The sequence below is a fragment of the Vombatus ursinus genome, unplaced genomic scaffold (genome assembly GCF_900497805.2).
Source record: "Vombatus ursinus unplaced genomic scaffold, bare-nosed wombat genome assembly UNPS02014820.1, whole genome shotgun sequence".
In the NCBI taxonomy this organism is placed as follows: Eukaryota; Metazoa; Chordata; class Mammalia; order Diprotodontia; family Vombatidae; genus Vombatus; species Vombatus ursinus.
The window spans coordinates 3,154,847-3,170,518 of NW_020954598.1; the positions used below are offsets into that span (position 1 = coordinate 3,154,847).

The 15,672-nt window shown below is 36.5% G+C and overlaps 1 protein-coding gene across 4 annotated transcripts in view; it reads right to left on the reverse strand.

The window, feature by feature from the left end:
- FAM120A (family with sequence similarity 120A) overlaps positions 1 to 15,672 on the reverse strand; it is a 152,856-nt gene that overhangs the window by 135,966 nt on the left and 1,218 nt on the right. The window lies entirely within an intron of this gene.

Consider the following 15,672-nt stretch of genomic DNA (forward strand, 5'->3'; position numbering starts at 1 on the left):
TGTTGCTCTGACCTTGCTGCTTGGGCTTGCTGTGATGGCCTGGATAAAGCTCTGGTGTTGGCGCCTCCCGATGGCTCGTCTCTGTGTGTTTATCCAGCTGAGGACCGAAGACTCGAGAGTGAGTATGACTCTGGCAGCCTGCTCCTTATAGGAGGAGTGGTCGGCGCAGCCGGTACACATCACAAAACAGAAGATAGATAATTCTGATTATATGAAATTGAAAAGCTTTTGCACTAACAAAATCAAATCAATGCAACTAAGATAAGGGAAGCTATGATTAGAGGGAAAAATCTTTGCATCAAGCATCTCTGAGAAAAGTCTGATAGACAAGTGAGATATAAGATCAAGAGCCATTCCCCATCAAGTGGCCAAAGAATACTAATATACAGTTCTCAAATTTAGCACTCATTTAATTATAAATGAAGACAACAGAACACTGTTTTGAGGAAGCCACAGGTTTCAACAGACTTCCAGAGAGGTCAGCTGACACAAGAAGTTAAGAATCCCTGCTTTAGAAAGAATTATCTAAATCACTAATAAGAAATGCACACTAAAGCAATTCCGAAGTGTCGCTTCACAGAAGTGATACACAGAAAGTTGGCAAAGATGACAAAAGATAATAATACTTTTTGGAGGGATTTTGGAAAGACACAAAGATTCACACATTTTTGATGGAGATGTGAATTGGTTCAACCACTGCTTTCTGAAAAGGAACTTGGAACTATGCTTAAAAAGTGAATGAAATATCCACACCCTTTGACCCAGAGACCCCACTGGTAGAAAGAGACCACAAAGAGGTCAAAAGATAGAATTAAAGGTCCCATACACACCAAAATAGTCAGAGTAATATTTGTTATGACAGTAAGAGAGAGAACTGGAGGGAAAATTGGATACCCAACAACTAGAGGATGGCCAAACAAACTGACATATACAAATGTAATGCAATATTACAGTGCAATAAGAAACAATGAATACAAAAAATTCAAACAAGCATGGGAAGACTTCCATGAACAGAAGCAGGGTAAAGTAAGCAGAACCAAGAAAACAATGTTATAAGGACTACAACTGAAGTAGAAAGAACCAAAAATTGAATATAATTAAGATAGAATAAAATGGATACTCAACAAGTAGTCAAGTCTCTGCTTTAAGATCTCCAAAGAAGGGGGAAATCCTCTACCTCCAGAAGAGGCCCAATTCACTTTTGGACAGCTCTAATGCCTCTAATCTAAAAGTTTGCCTCTTTGCAACTTGCACCAATTGTGTCTGGGTTGTCTGCCCTCTATGGCCATTTAATTTAATATCATCTTTCTTCCACATGACAACCCTTCAAATACTTGAACACAGCTATCTTGTCCCTCAAGTCTTCTCTTTTTGAGACTAAGCATATACAACTCCTTCAAAATATCCTCATGTATCATGGACCCAAGGGCCTTCATCATCCCAGCTGTTATCCTCTGTACACTCCAGCATATCAATGATCTCCTTAAGCCATGGTGCTCAGAACTGAAAATAATACTCCAGATGAAGTATGGCAATGGTATTATCATATTCCTAGTACCAGAAGCTATGTAAGCTTCTGAAAGCAGTAAAAAATTACATTAAGCTTTTTTAGCTGCCACATTTTGCTGCTGACTCCTATTATGCTTGCTGTCCACTAAAGCCTCCATATCTTTTCAAAACAGCTCTCTACCCACTCTTAGGTTGATTTTTTTAGACTCAAGTGCAAGACTTTACATTTATCTCTACTGAATGTCATCTTATTAGATCAAGCCCAATGCTCTAGCTTTTAGAGAACCTTTTGGGGAAAAAAAAAAAAAGAACCTTTTGAATCCTTCCATAGCCCTTCACAGTTAGCTATCCCTCCCAGCTTTATGTCATATGCAAAGTTGATTAACATTCCATGAATGCATTTATCCAAATCACTGATTAAAATGTTAAATAGCAAAGAGTTAAGCATAGAATCCTGGGGTACTCCTGACAGACTGACACTGACCCAAGAAGGGCTACTATTTAAGTCTGGTCATCCAACTGGTTCTGAATCTGACTGTATCAGCTAATTTATCTCTCTATATTTTCTCCACAAAAATAGTTTGTTAAAATACTTTATCACCAGCTTTATTCAAATCAAGGTAAACTATAATCACAGTATTCTTCCATCTATGAGAATAATAATCCTGTCCAAAACAGAAAAAAAAAATGAAAACAAAGTTTGTCTGATGGGACTTATTCTTGATGAGATCATGCTGGCTCTTTGTCAAGCTCACTGGCCTAAGGCTAGTTAATGCTTTTTTCATCCCATTTTTGAAAATTAGGCTACTCTTTTCCAATCTGGTTTCCCTTGACCTTGCAAACATCACCAACAGTAGCTCAACCACCTCATCTGCCAGGTCTTTGAGGGCCAGCGGATTGATACACAGCTCCTCTGGGTGAGGTAACTGAATTCATCAAGAGCATCTGAGTGCTCTCCTACTAGATCTTCCTTCTCTTAGGTAGAAATTCTCTATTAATCATTTTTTATTCTGTCATTCTCTAAGTAAAAGTCATTCTCCTTTGCAAAGAAAAGGAGAATAAAAAAGAACCGAGCAGTTCAACACTTTATCTGCCCCAAGCAAAGGTCTTATGATTTCTTGATCCTCTTCTTATTCTCAAAATAGAAAAACAAAACAAAACAAAACAAAACACTCACTGCTCCTCTCATCAGCCTCAGATCTTTCCAGAGTTTTAACTTTCCTGATATAATCTTTACAGGACTATGCAACACACATACTAATTCTATTACCTCATCTTGGTTCCATCTTCTGTACATTTCTTTCTAAAATCTGTGCTGATTGATGAGTTTCCTATGCATCCATATTAATATCTAAAAAGAAATCCCACTTTCTTTCATATCATAATTGTTTCCCTTTGCATTTTTGGAATTTCATTCTTGAGCACCTCCAATTCTTACTAAGTTGACTTCTCCTGAATCATTTGACTTAACAGAATCATACTTTCCCAAAATCAAGGATTACTTTATTCTCCCAGATATCCTGACTCTTTGGATTTTGCCACCATGCCTCAGTTGCCTTCTCATCCTGGTAAATTTCTCCACTTCTATGGAACCCTTTTTCCAATGATGAGTTCCTCCTGAAACCTCCATTTTGAGGGAGCTCCCAAACAGTCACCTTGCCTTCTTCTCCTAGATCTGTTTTTGACTACACTTTACTCCATCCCCCCTGAGGGTACCTTCCCTGCCCATCAAACCCTAATTCTTCAAATCTGTTTTATGTGTCATCTTTTCCTATTAGAATGTAAGTTCTTTGAGAGCAGAGGCTTGTGTTTGCATCCCTAGTACTTAATAAGGTGCCTGGCTCATAGTAAGAATTTAATAAATGCTTGATGACTTAAACTGCTAACATGTCAGACAATGTGACTGTACCTAAATTCCTTCTATTATTCTAGCACAAACTCTAAGATGCAATTATCACACTCTTCCCACCAAGATTTTCATTATTTACACCCTAGCAACCTGTACCTCCTAATAGTGAGAATCAGATCCAAAATAGAATTTCCCCTTATTAATTCCTCCACTTTTTGAAGGATGAAATTATCACTAAGTCAAAAAAGTTATCTGTTCTGCCTTTTTTCTTAATTGAGATAGGGGACAGGTGGCAGAATAGGGAAAGGGGCAGGGGAGAAGATGTGGCGACAGAAAGAAAGAGAACCTGCAGCAGTACATGTTAATTAAAGTTCTCCATCACTACTACATCATACTTCTAGGTCAGACTTGTAATCTGTCTCCCAACTCATCTATTTTCCCTTTTGGTCCAAACAGTCTATAAAATATACCAATGAGAAAGTCATTTCTCCTCTACTTGACCTTCAAAGAAATACTTTCTTTTGTTTCTCTCCTCTGGTGCTTGGACTTCTTAACATGAATGTATCTTCTCAATATGCAATGCTACTCTATCCCCTCTTTCACCTATCCTGTTTCGTGTGATTAAAGTGTGCTCATCCAGAACCACAGTCCAGTCATGGGATTCACTCCACCAAGCCTCAGTGATATGGGCTCAGTCAAATGTGCCCTCTTGTGGTATGTCCTCTACTTCCTCCTGTTCCCTAAACTCTGCATTTGTTGTATCGATACCTGAGGAGCTTTGAAGGGCTCCTTTCTTGGATTTTGTCTTCTATGAATTTATTGATATCCCAGCTACTAATTCTGCTTCTTTCTCTGTGGCTACTCTTTACATCCAAAACTATGAGGGATATACAAAGGCAGTCTTTTCATTCCCTCACATACAGTATTTTAGCTTAAATACTATGACACCTGACAACACATTCTCACTGACCTTTGTTTTAAGCGTAAACTATCTCTAGCCAGGAACCTGTCAGTATTGTATTGTAAAATTTGAGCCAGAAATCCAAATCTCACTCTCAGATACCACTTTCTTAAGTAGCTGTTTACTTCCCAAAATAATTTTTCTCTGTTATCCCTTTCTTTCACTGGAGGCAAACAGGGAGGAAAACACAACCTGTGCCTCTGTGGTCTCAGTTCCTTGCTCATCATAATAATCACTGTGAATACTTTTTAGGTTCCTTCTCAATGTGTCATTTGTGCCCACACAAATCACCAGATGTCAGGAGTTGTTATCCCGCTTTCAAGTAAGTCTTTGAAAGTTCTGTTATGTAGCAGATACATGTCCCAGACAGATAACGAATCTCTCTATTATTGTTATCAGATTTACCAAGGGTCCCCTCAAGAACCTTGAGTAAGAAATCACCAACTATTCTTCTTTCTTCTCCCCCTCCTCTTTTTCCTCTGCCACTCACTAGATAATCTGAGGAGATAGCATCTGTGGTTCTACTTCATCATTCTTGGGAACATTAATATAAAAAGTTTCTTCCTTCTCTTAGGATCCAGATCCTCAAATACATCTTAAAACTCTATAAACATAATTATTTACTAATGTTTAAAAATAACTGAGACCTAAATTAAATTTAGAACTTTCTCCCCCTCCAAAATAAAAACACTTCAGTATTTAGTCAGTCAACAAGCACTTAATAAGTGCTTATTATATACCACACTAGTATACAAAAAAAGGGGCAAATAGTCCCTGCCCTGAAGGAGCTCACATTTATAGCCAGTTAGTGCGACAGGCACAGACTAGGTAAGCAGCACCAGTGCATTCAAACACATTTAAGCTGTGTGAAAAGAGGGACTGTTTTTTTATAAAGTGCCCACCATGTTGTAAATACCATTCTTATACCTATGCATATATGCTTTTGTTTAGAACAGTGATATACCAAACCTAGGGACTAATACAATGCATCCCCTTTAGATAGCTACCATATGCTGAAGGCATAAATCAACATTAAATACAAGTCAACATGCATTTTTCTATACAAAAATTCAGGCTTTGACCTATAATCCTATTTCCAAAGGGAGATAAATGGCTAACAGAGTTTATTCACTTCATAAGTAGGTGCTAATAACTGGCAATCAATTTCCAGTGCAGTTCTTGTCCTTCCCCTCCCAACTTGGGAATATAAAAAGTCAACCCCAATTAAGAAGACGACTTCATGGTAAGGTTTAGAAAAAGGTTAATTTATATATGCCATGACATATATTAGTAATATATTTGAATGTGAAACATACCCTCCCTGAGAAGCAAAGTTCACAACCAAAGAAGCCTCTCATCTATTTATTCCTCAAAAATTAATATTACTCTGGCCCTAAAATTAAAGACCTGGGTTCAAATTTGGTCTCAGACACTTACAAGCTGTATGACCCTGGGCAGTCACTTTCTCTGTTTGCCTTAATCCACTGGAGAAAAAAATGGCAAACCACTCTAGTACGTTCGCAAGAAAAACCCATGGACAGTATTGGCATGCTATGTGGTCCATGGAGTCATGAAGTCAGTCATAAATGAACAACAACCGAAGTTAAAACAAAAAAGCATCACTATTAAAACCATAAGAAAACTTTAGTATTCATGTTGAGCACTATACTTACTTGGTAAACTATTCTGATCCTCTGACAGCCCAATAAGTGACATAAAGTGACATAAGTCATCTTTCACAAGGATCTCAAATATTTGATATTATACATGATACTTAATAGAGGCAGCTAGGTGTTGAAATGAATAGTCCTGGACCTGGAGTCAGGGTGACCTGACTTGCTTCAAACACAACCTGTGAGACCGTGGGCAAATCACTTAATCTCCCTAAACCTCAGTTTCCTCATCTGTAAAACGTGGATAGTAAGAGCACTTACTTCTGAGGGTTGTTGTGAGGATAAAATGAGACATTCGTAAAGTGCTCTGTAAACCTTAAAGTTCTGTATAAATGATGATAACAATGAAAGTGATATCGACATTTTAGAGACTTAGAAACCAAAACTCAATGTTAACTGCCAGTAGCTGTCTAGCCCATTTACTGAACTTAAAATTTGTGCTCACCAACTCTACCATTTAAAAAAAGTTGGAAAACATGTATTTTATTAAAAAGTTTAGTGTTGTCACAGGTGAAAAATGTGTAATTTGAGTAGTCTATCAAACCTAAAGCCCTCCAATAGTCTGGATTGGTTGAATATTCTTTCAATGTTAATTCTCTCAAACGCCAACACCCCAATCACATTGGCCCTATACTAACCTAAGGATAATAAGAACAGGTAGGATTTATATAGCACTTTTAGGCTTGCAAAGTGCTTTATATACTTATTTCAGCCTTAGAGCAGCCCTCTGAGGTAAGTGCTATTATTAGTCCCATTTGACAGATGAGGAAATTGAGGCTGAGGGAGATTAAGTGACTTGCCCAGAATCATGTAGCTAGTAAGTGTCTAAGGCAGGATTCAAACAATTCTTCCCAATTTCCAAGTTAACATTTTATTACCTGTGTCACCTGAACCTCAAATATATTATTAAATAATTTTACTCATTCTAAAACCATTTCCAAAACACCAACTAACTATAGGTCCAAAAGGTTTGTGTTTCTAAGTAACAGAGTCATCATTCCAAATTATGGACTATAACCATCTCCTTGGCCAATAATTCACTATCAAGTTTAAATCAATGCTCTAGGTATGATGCCTAGAAACATTCAGTCTGAAGTAAGTAGGGATAGTGGAACACAAGAAATCTTGAGGAAACTGGACAAGCTTCAGCCCAAAGTGTGGCTCCTTCTGGAGCTCCTGCTCCACTGAGTGAAGTCAAGGAAATCACATCCTCTCTGAGGATTGGACTACATGATATCTATAGATCCATCTAAAAAGTCTACGTCGTACAATTTCCAGATCCATTCTTTGAAGCAGAGCACTAATGATGACAGCATCAACTCTTCCCATTTGTTTCTGAATCCTCTGAAACTACAACAGTATTCGGCATAGAGAAAATACTAAATAAATGTTTCACGTCAGAGAAAACCAGTAGGAGACAATGACAAAGTACCTCATGAATAAAAAAGGTGTGATAGTGATTTAGTTAGAAACGGTTTACAGTTGGTCTGAACATGAAGCAGCAATAAAATCAAAAGTCTTAATTGTGAATGATATTGTAACTTTTAACCTAACTTTCAGTCACAAATATTCAGGTTTTTATACTTGCTTATAGCTTTGTTTCATATTAAATTTATCATGTACCAGCAGCATGACAGGATTTTGGTCAATAATGTGCTGGACTGTAGAATACTTTTATAAAACTACAGAACTATAGAATATGGAGGTGAATAAAAGGAAACATCACAATCCTTTAAAACGTAGAGACAACTGGTAAGAATTTTAACCATAAACATATTTATGAAATTACAGAAGAATTGTATTATGTCTATACAAATGTTTTAACTAAAATATTCTTGAGTATTGAAAAAAAAACACCAATACTTGGGGGGAAAAAACAAGACTAAATAATTCAAAATGCCATAAATCCAGCAACTTTTGAAGGTGAAGAAAAACAGAGCTGGAGCAGCCCAGTACAGTACGAAAAACATGGCGGTGGTACTGGTAGCATTCATTTAGCACTATTGGAAAGCTTTTTACATATATTAACTCATTTGCAGTCTGAGGAACTGAGTTCATATCCTGGCTTTGCAATTTGCTACCCATTTCACTCTAGATAAGTGACAAACTCTCTGGGTCTCAGTTTCCTCGTTTGTAAAAATGAGGGCATTACAGAAGATGAAGTATTAGAAGTAACTGGGAAAAAATATTTACTGCAAGTTTCTCTAAGTCTCATATCCAAGATATATAGACACTAATTCAAATACTTATGAATAAAAGCCATTCCCTAATAAATAAATGGTCAAAGGGTTCAAAAGAACAGGAAGTTTTCAAAGAAAAAAAAATCCAATTTATCAACAATCATACGAAAAAATGCCCCAAATCACTAATAATTAGAGAAATGCAAATTTTAAAAACTTAAAGGTTTTACCTCACACCTGTCAGACTGCAAAAGAGGAAAATGATAAACGGTAGATGGGCTGTGGGAAAATAGGGACACTAGTGTGCTGCTAAGTGAAGCTCTAAAACGGTCCAGTCATCCTAGAAAGCAATTTATAACTATAACCAGAAAGTGACCTAACTGTGCATACCCTTTTATCCAGCTATACCACTGCTAGGTCTATGACCAGAGGGAAGAGGAAGAGGATCTATATGTATAAAAACATTCATAGCAGCTCTTTTCATGTTAGCCAAAAATTGGAAACTAAAAGAATGTACTTCTATTGGAGAATGGCAAAACAAACTGTGGAATGTTAATATAATGAAATGTTATTGTGCCATAAAAAATAAACGATCAGTTTCAGAGGACACTGGGGTAAGGCCTCTATGAACTGATGCAGAGTAAAGTGAGCAGAAGCAGAACACTGAGAACAATGTAGAGAAACATAACTTTCAAAGATTTTAAAACTCTAATCAAAGCACTGATAAATCACAAATCCAAAAGAATGAAGATGAAACAAGTTACTTGATAGAAAGGTGATGAATTTCAGACATGGTTAATGTGTAAACTAGTTTTGCTAGACAATGCAGCTATGTATTAAGGACTTTTTTTTCTTTTTGTTTTCACTCTCAATGAAGAAGAGTACTGGAAGGAGAGATTAATTTTCCAAAATGTTTGTTCACTGAAAAAAATTAATACAAATGAGTAAACAGGACTCTGCAGCAGTGAAAATAAAATAAAGGACTGACTTTTTAAAAAAAGAATTACTTAGGAAACAAAGAGATTAAATAACTTTCTTGTCCACAGTCACACAAAGTATTACGTCAAAGGCTGGACACTAAGGCTACAGCGCTATCTACTACATCCCACTGTCTCTCCTTACCCTATCTTTTTCTGACTGTCTTCCTAGAATATCTCTTGTCAAATATTTACTATATGATCCCAATACTTCAAAAAGATTTTCCCATGGGTATAGCTACTAACACTGAACAGAACCTCTCTACTCCTTACCAATCATTTTCATGGCAATTTCCACCACTGGATTGAGTCTCTCTAAATGCTCTAGTGTTGTCCTCCCACAACAGACACAATCCATCAATAGAACCCACTCTAAGCCTATCTAGTTTGGTAGGATCAACTTGCACTTGACTAGCATAAAGCTTAGCCATGTCACTTTTGTGTCATGAAGAATAAGAGGAGGTATTTAATGGATGACCATAGGATCTTACGGAACTACACAGTTCCATTAGAGGTACTCTCATCCAATTTTCTCATTTTACAGATTGGGAAACTGAAGCACTGAGAGGCTGAATTACTCAAACGACATATAGGATTTAAAACAAGAAAAAAAAAATACAATCAGCAGATCATGAAAAAGCTTCCAAGAATCCCAAACTCAAGTAGGCATGGATGCTACTCACAAGTTCCTGGCATACATGCACTGTAAACAGGACTAGGCTAGAGTCAAATCCTTAGAATTTCTTAAACTGTGGGCTGTGAATTCTCAGAGAAACTAAAACATTTATGTAATTCTGAAGAATAAGGTAAAGATTACGCCAATTGCCTCTGATAAAGGCATCATTTCTCAAACGTATAGAGAACTGAGTGAAATTTATAAGAATACAAGACCTACAAGACAATTGATAAATGACCAAAGGATATAAACAGGCAGTTTTCAGAAGTAGAAATCAAAGCTATCTATAGTCATCTGAAGAAATGCTCTAAATCACTACTGATTAGCAAAATGCAAATTAAAAAAAAAACAAAACTATGAGGTACCACCTCAGATTGGTTAGTGAAACAGAAAGGAAAATGATAAATGTTGGAGCAGAGGTAGGAAAATTGGGACAGTACTGCTGGAGTTATGAACTGATCCAAACAGTACGGAAACCAATCTGGAGCTATGCCCAAAAGCCTATCAAAACTGTGCATACCCTTTGCCCCAGAAATATCACTTTTAAGTCTGTATCCCAAAGAGATTTAAAAAAAAAAAAAAAGGAAAAGGATCTATTTGTACAAAAATATTCATAGCATTCTTTTGGCGGTGACAAAGAATTGGAAATTGAGAGGATGCCCATCAACTGGTGAATGGCTGAACAAATTGTGGTATGTGACTGTGATGGAATACCATGTGCTTTAAGAAATGATGAACAGAATGATTTCAGAAAAACCTGGAAAGATTTGTGTGAATTGATGCAAAGTGAAGTGAGCAGAACCAAGACAACACTGTACAGCAGTAACAGCAATATTGTACAATGATCAACTGTGAATGACTTAGCTATTCTCAACAATACAATCTCAGACAATTACAAATGACTCATGATGAAAAACGCTTTCTACTTCCAGAGAAAGAACTGATGGGAGTCTGAATAGAGATCAAAGCATATTATTTTTCACTTTATAATTATTATTATTTTAGCTAGGCAATGTGGTTAAGTGATTTGCCCAGGGTCATAGAGCTAATAAGTGTCAAGTGTCTGAGGCCACATTTGAACTCAGGTCCTCCTGACTCCAGGGTCAGTGCTTTATCCACAGCACCACCTAGCTGCCCTTTCACTTTTTTTTTTAGTGTTTTTTTTTTTTCTTTTTTGGTCTGTATCTTCTTTCACAACATGACTAATATGGAAATACGTTTTGCACACATTTATAACCAATATAAAACTGCTTACCTGCCCCAGGGAGAGAGGAGAAGGAGGGAAGGAAGAGAATTTGAAACTCAAAATTTTTTTTTAAATGGGGCAGTTAAGTGGCACAGTGGATAGAGCAACGGCTCTGGAGTCAGGATTCAAATCTGGCCTCAGGCACTTGACACTTACTAGCTGTATGACCCTGGGCAAGTGGTAACCCCATTGCCTAGCAAAAAAAAAAAAAAAAAAAAAAAAAAAAAAAAAAAAAGGAAACAAAAAAATTTTTTTAATGAATGTTAAAAATTGTCTTTACATGTAACAGGAGAAAAAAATATTATTATTAAAAAAAATTTTAAAGATTAGAGAGAGAGAAAAAAGAATATAAGTAGGGACTAGTGTCATAAAATGTTTCTGATAGATTTCCAAAGATTAATCAGTAAAAACCTGCTCCACTCTTCCTAAGTTTTGTTTGCTAAACACTTCAGGAAGAAACATAAAAAATACAAATGTATTTCCTCATGTAAATGTTTTAAGCTTCTCTCAATCATGTTTTTACAGAGTTCCCTTTTTCTATACAGAGTTCTAATCCTGAGGAAAGGGAATCACATTTAAGCAAAGCATTTATTCTGACCCTGTAAGTAGCTAAACTTATTGAGTATAAAACGGAAAAATGCAATTTATTTTCAATGACTATAGATGTTGCTCAAGATTTTAAATAATAATTTTTATGTAAATATAGCTTTAAATGACTCATGTAGTTCAGTTAACAAAAGCTGCTTTAAAAAAATAACCCTTCTGTTTCCTCAGCTGCGAAAGAACAGAATGGGTCAATCAATTCTTGAACCACCAATTCCCTATGTTCTGTAAGTATACAAAAGGAAAGGTATTATTTAATAATAAACTTTTGCTAATAAGGTCACACCAAAAAAGGAATTTGTAGTATTTACACCATTAGTTCACATTAATCAATCTCATACCCCTCTACTTAGGGGCACAAAAAGCATACATGCTACTTACATGCAGGAAAAATTCAATATAAAGTTTGGAATGACCCAACTTTAAAACTATCTCACCTATAAATTAGGTTTGGGAGCAAGTACACTGAAGACAACATTTATACATGAGGATCCTGGGATAATTTAATACCAAAGTGCCTAAATAAAAACAAGCCATTCATTCAAGTTTCAAAGGTTATTAAGAAGCTCAAGGCATTGGGATCATCTTCTATAGTAGCTAAAGCCAAATTCAGATTAGGCTTTTTAATAGTGCTAAGCAGAAAAAGTTGGTGACCTTACTTCAATTCCTCATAGAATCATAGTATTTGGAGCTAGAGGAGACCTTAAAGAAAATCCATTCCCTCATTTAATGATAAGGACACCAGGCCCAAAGAGGTACAGTGAGAGCTGCCAAAAGACCATTCAAGTAAGGTGGAACAGAACTGGGACTCAAATCTAAATTTCTCTGTCTCTGGTGTTAGCGCTAGAAAGATAATCTCACTCAAGTTCTTCACTTTACAGAGGAGGAAACCAAAGTCCAGAACAATCAGCTGACTTGCCCAAGGCCACATGTAAACTGGAGGATAGAGGAGCTGGGACCATGGAGAAAGTGTCTTCAAGAAATGCCATGGGTATTCTAAACGGGTGTGCAATAGGGGCCCTGGCCAAGCCTAAGAGGACTCTGAGGTGCAAGTTCAGCACAGATGAGTAGTCAAACTGAATAGGTTAAAAAATAAACAAAACCCTGCAGTCTTCCATTTGCGTTAGCCAATAAACTAGCACATTTTTATTATTGTAAGGCCTCATTTACAGTAACAGCTAGTACTTTACAGAGCTTTAAGGTTTGCAAAATGCTTTACAAATATTATTTCATTTTATTTTCACAAAAACCCTCAGGGTAGGTGCTATTAATATTTCCATTATACTGAAGCAGAGAGAGGTTAAGTGACTTGGCCAAGGTCACACAGCTAGAAGGGTCCAGGCCCAAATCTGAATTCAAGTCTTCCTAACTTCAGTCCAGCACTCGATTCCACTGCCACACCTGGCTTCCTTGGGAAAAGAGTTAATCTACATAAGTACATTTTCCAAAGAAACAAAAGTTATTTCTAAGTGCCAAAATATTTACAAAAACCAATTTTAATGGAAATCTTTCTAAAATGTATCATATACTTCCTTTCCTTCATAAACAGTCTACTGAATGCTCAGCAATTATAATGACCAGGCTTCTCTCCAAAGAAGAGATATACATTAACACCTCTCCCTTCCCTTCTTTGCAGGGGTGGGAGGAAACATGGATGTATACATAGTCAGACTCTCCTAATATCAATCAATGCATATTTATTATCTGTGAGCCACACTGGGCATACAAAGACAGAAATAAAACAGTCCTTTCCCCGAAAGCAGCTGACATTCTATTGGGAAAGGGCTAAAATAAGTAAATATAAAATACAACCAAGTAACTGGGGAAAGCACTAGTAGTTAAGAACATTAGGAAATGAATCATATGAAGGAGGTGGAATTTGAGCTGAGCTTCTCGGGAAGATAAGAAAATCTGGCAAATCAGATAAGCCTTACCAAGTGCCTTTTATGTTCAAATAGTGCTGTGCTGTGCTATGTATACAAATAATTTTTGAAAATCACTGCCACCAAGGAGCTGACCTTCTACCGAATATAATAAATTTATAGGAAAAATAAATAGGATTTGGGTAAGGGGCTAAGGGGTTCTGCTATGAATCAAAGACATGACCACTCCAAAGAAGGGCCCTTTTGACTATTCAAAGGTCTTTTATCAACATCGTTCCAGACAGATGGGATTCCTATATAAGTGACCAATTACTATGCTTATCTTCATAATGAGTATGTTTTTTATAGTGTTAAAGTCTATTAATAGTATTTCTTCATAATATTTGTGTTTGGTGATTTATGTGAAACAGTAAGTCTTAATTTTCAAAAATCACTTATTAACCTGACAATTATTTAACAATAATTTCACAATTAAGTAGATGTTTATCCACTCTGAACAAGACTGTATCCTGGGCACTGGTGGGGAAACGAATAAATCATTTTTCACAATTCAGTAGTAAAAGATAGGGTAATGCTACTCTAATGGACTCCATGAAAAATTTCAATGGCTTTACCAGGCAAAAATGAGGAAAGGGCCTTTACTATCAAAGTAGAAGTTACTATAGGTTGTCCATCTTCTAAATAACATTCTGAAATAATAACCAATTTAAAACTATGTTCTGATAGTATTATATTTTCTTCCAGCAGTATGACCACATCTAACATGCAAACTGCTTCCTTTACTCCCTTTACAAGAAGCCCCAACCTAAAATTCAGCCTTAAACACGCTGAAACTGCAGCTCTTGCCTCTCAAAGTAACTTATGAACAGTAGTGATACACAGTACATTTCCTATTCCCTTGAGCCAATCACTTCTCAGGATACATCGACCCACAGACTCAAAAAACACTTTCACCAATAGCATTATGACTGGAGGTGGGACTTCCGCTATCATTTTAGTCTGAACTCTCCTTACATTTTATGGAGGTAGTTAATTTGAGCAGTGAAAAATCTGTAAAACTTAAAAGTTCAGTTTCATGCCGAAATAAAAGAATGGCCACAATGTTAGTGGTGTTGTGAATGAACCCAAGTACGGCCTCAGATGAACTCCTAAAATAAAACAAGAATATGGGGCTCATTTCCACTAAAAAAAAAAAAATCAAAAACAAAACTTTAAGACACCACTTTGTGCATCAGCATTACAGCAACTGCTCCGTCCCCTCAATTCCTGCTTTGGTTGGAGCAGAGGGTGAAGTCTGCCAGAGGCAGCAGAAAGCCCGATACTGGTAAGCTCTGATTACTGATCAGTGCACAACTCCGAAGGTCACTGAATATTTACTGTGCAAAAAGAAGATAGGATTCTGCACATTCATACGTACTTTTCACACTTTAGGAGTTTCTCCGGAATTACACGACTTAGCTTCACACATTCCTTTCATATCAAGCATATAAAATATACTTTCTGGTTTCACCTGCAAGTTCTTACAGATAATGGCACAAACTGGCAAATCTAACTTTAAAGGTTTTCAAATGATTTACAACTTTTAAAAATTTGACAGAAGCTTCAAAATTGTATTGTTTTTAAGAGAAAAAAGTTAAACTAGCAATATGGTTCTGGGATCTGAAGCAACAGAGTTCTACAATTAACTTATTCTGTCACCATGCACAGTCAATTTAGTGAGCCACTTTTACGGACCAAAGCCGTTTAACACTATTTAATATAACTTTAGCTTTTCTACTGTGGCTTTGAGAAGCTGTGCCTAAATTATCTTTATTCTTCAAGGAAAAACCTGTTGCTATTAGAGAAAGTTAACAACTACAGAACTCGACCCTTGTTGATAAAGGTTCATCACAAAAAAATGGGATGTGGGGGAGGGGGAGAAGAGATTTATTACAATTGATGTCACCGAAATGCATTCATTTTCGCTTAGAACCTATTTTACCAAGTCCCTCCAAACCTCTCCAAAACACAAGTCTGAGTAAAAATTCAGTATCTCATCACCAGGGGGGGAAGAAGTTGGAGGGAGAAAGCCTTAATTTACAATGCAAAGCAAAAAAAAAAAAAAAAAAAAAAAAA